Here is a 3,309-nt window from a genome sequence, read left to right as displayed (position 1 = left end):
GTGTCTTCAAAATAGAGAGCAAACACCCCTATTTATAATGGTTCTATAATTTTCTAAATTACTAAAAAAAAAATCAAAATCTAAATTAGAAATTTAAATAATAATTAAAAACTAATTACTTTTATTTTGTATTTTGACATTTGTGTGCTATCTCCATTTTTGTAGCGTAGAAAAAAACCAATTTGTTGCAAAAATTGGTGTTTAAATCTTGAAATTATGTGCACAATTGCTGAAGAAAACTCCCCACTCACTTGTATGTACAACACTCTTTTTTAATTGGCGTGTAACACACTTATGAGTGAAGAAAGAGAGACAACATGGGAATCCCTAGGTCCCACGCATAATAAAAAAAATTGTTGCAACCTTCTCCCACGTGCGTGTGCCAGCTACTCGCCCTCAGATTAGTCCATGAGCTCCAAACGCGCCTAGAAGAGAAATTTATTGCAGACGTCACAGGACCCACACGGCTAACATGCACAGACTATGTCCTTTAGCGACACATGGCGGATGCAAGGCAAAAGGCAGCGCTCGGCTCGGCTCGGCGGCTTGGGGTGGGCCTTCTAATTATTAATTTGTGCCTTTTCTTTAACTTTCACCAATTTTTTTCATTTCTTCCACAAAAATAACATAATTATTTTCCAAACAAAATAAATATTTCCAAACTAAAATTATTTTAATCAAATTTATATAAATATTAATTTATACCAAATCTATTTTAATGAGAATAATATGTATTTTAACTCCTAAAAATCCTTTTAACTCAAAAATCACAAAATACCAAAAATAAAATTAAAATCTTTAAAATAACTAAAAAATAACAATTTCTAAGCCTAAGGAAATTAAGAAAATATTAACTAAAATTACACTTATCAAACATATAATTAACATGAGTGCTTGGTTTGAGTTAGAATTGAGATTAACAAAGGACAAAATAATTGATAAAGATGCTCAAGAAAAACTTAATAAAGAGAAAGAACATTGAAAGAATGTTTTATTGAGAATAATTGTCATTGTCAAAAATCTAGCTAAAAACGAATTGTCGTTTCATGGAAGTAATGAAAAGATCTACCTAGAGAACAATACATATTTTTTGAGTTAAATCGAAATGAATTCTTAATTTAATCCAATAATGCAAGAACATGTTGGATGTACTCAAAATAGTGAAATTCACAATCACTATTTGGGACATAATATTCAAAGTGAATATGATTGTTGGTAAGTAAAGTAAAAAAGTACAATTTTGAAAATAATTGAAGAAGCAACATATTTTTCGGTTATACTTTATTGTACTCATGATGTAAGTCATAAAGAAAAAATGTCTCTCGTATTGAGGTGTGTAGATAATTCAACTAGTCAAATAAGAAGGAAAGAATATATTTTTTTCGAACTTTTGAAAGTCGACGCTACTTCGGGAAAATGTCTCTTTAATGAACATACAAAAGAAATTGAATATTTTAAAACTTGACATCAATGATATAAGAGAACAAGGATATAAATAATGGATCTAAAATAAAAGGAAAGTACAAAAGTGTACAACAAGATTATTATAGATAAATTCTGGAGGATTATATACACCTTGTGCTTATCATAATCTTCATTCAGTAATTTGTGAGCTGCTAATTATTATGTTCATGTTGTATCATTTTTTGGTGTTTTACAACGCATAATTCATTATTCTCTTCTTCACCCAAGTGATGGACAATATTGAAAAATATCATATCTACTTTGACTATGAAACTATTGTCCCAAATCGTTAGGAAAGTCACATTAAAAGTGTTAAGGAAATTAGATTTCAAGCTCCAAAAATAAGAGATGTATGTTTTACTGGAACTAGAAAAAACGAGTGAGAAACCTAAAATAAAGAGTGAAGCTAAATGTCTAGCAACTTATGAATTAGGGAATTTTGAATTCTTGTTGGGCATGATTATTTGGTTTTAAATTTTGTTCCCTATTAATTCAATTTATAAACATTAAAAAAGTAAAAAAAAAACATGGACATTGATAATTATATAAATCAATTAAATGATGTCCTTTCCTATTTTAAAAATTGTAGAAAAAATGGATTTGTAGCTGCTATGATTTAAGCTAAAGAAATCTCCAGTGAGATGGAAATAAAACCTAATTTTTGTGAAAAATGCATGATTAGTAGGAAAATACAATTTGATGAAGATGTTGATGATGATATAATTAAATCTATTGAAGAACCCTTCCAAATTGATTATTTTTTTATATGATTGGTCAAATTATTTGTTCACTTAAAAATAAATTTGAATAATTTTAAGTGTATGCAAATATTTTTTGTTTTTTATTCAATATGAACAAACTAAAAGTAATGGATGAAGATGCTTTAAATGATTACTCTTTAAATCTTGAATATGTTTTAAAATGCAATAGATTTTCTAATATTGATTATTTAGATTTATTTTCAGATTTAATAGTGTTGAGGCAATTTTTTCCAAATGAAAATAGTAACTCAATTGACACATTTGATTACATAAAAAAAATTAGATTATTTTACAAATACATTCATTTCTGATAGAATATTACTACCATTCTAGTAACAGTTGCTTCTGTGGTGAAGTTTTTAAAGTTGAAATTGATAAAATCATATCTAAGATTAACTATGTTGCAAGAACGATTGAGTGAGTTGGCTATGTTATCTTTTGAAAATATTAATTTAATTAGCAAGTTTGCATCTCAAAAAGCAAGAAATATAATTTTTTAAATGAATCTTTTGTTTTTATTTCTTCTTTTTTAAATCATTGTGTTCAAATTGATTTTTCATTAGGTTTAATGGCTTAAAGATTTTTCATTGTGGAAAATTTGAAAAAGAAAAATGTGCTTGTTGGACGAATGGAACTACACATTTGAATATTATTTTTTATAGAATTTAGCCATGATAACTCCTCAACTATACGTGATTTAGCAAGCAACTAAATCCCTTAACTCATTAAACAATATCCATTAAGTCCCTAGTATGTGAATTTTTTTTACTAATTTTTTATGAAAAAGATTGCATGACATTGCCAAAATAGAGATCTTGAATTCATCATTTTGTTTATTAGGCCATAATTTGAAATGCAAAACTTTTAATTTTTATTTCATTGTTTGCTTTTAGAAAGAGAAATATAGAAAGGGAGAGATTATAATGTTAGTTAATTTGGGCAATGAATTTTATATGTTGTAGGAAAATTAGCGGCATTAATCCCTATGTAGTTCATTTTGTTGCACTTAAATCCATATGTAATTTTTTTGGCAGCAAAAATCCTTGTCGTTATACATTTGCTGCGGACGTTGGTCCCCCAACCG

The sequence above is a fragment of the Humulus lupulus genome, chromosome 7 (assembly GCF_963169125.1).
Source record: "Humulus lupulus chromosome 7, drHumLupu1.1, whole genome shotgun sequence".
NCBI classification, from domain to species: Eukaryota; Viridiplantae; Streptophyta; class Magnoliopsida; order Rosales; family Cannabaceae; genus Humulus; species Humulus lupulus.
The sequence above is the reverse complement of the archived record's forward strand: the minus strand, read 5'-3'. Positions refer to the sequence as shown.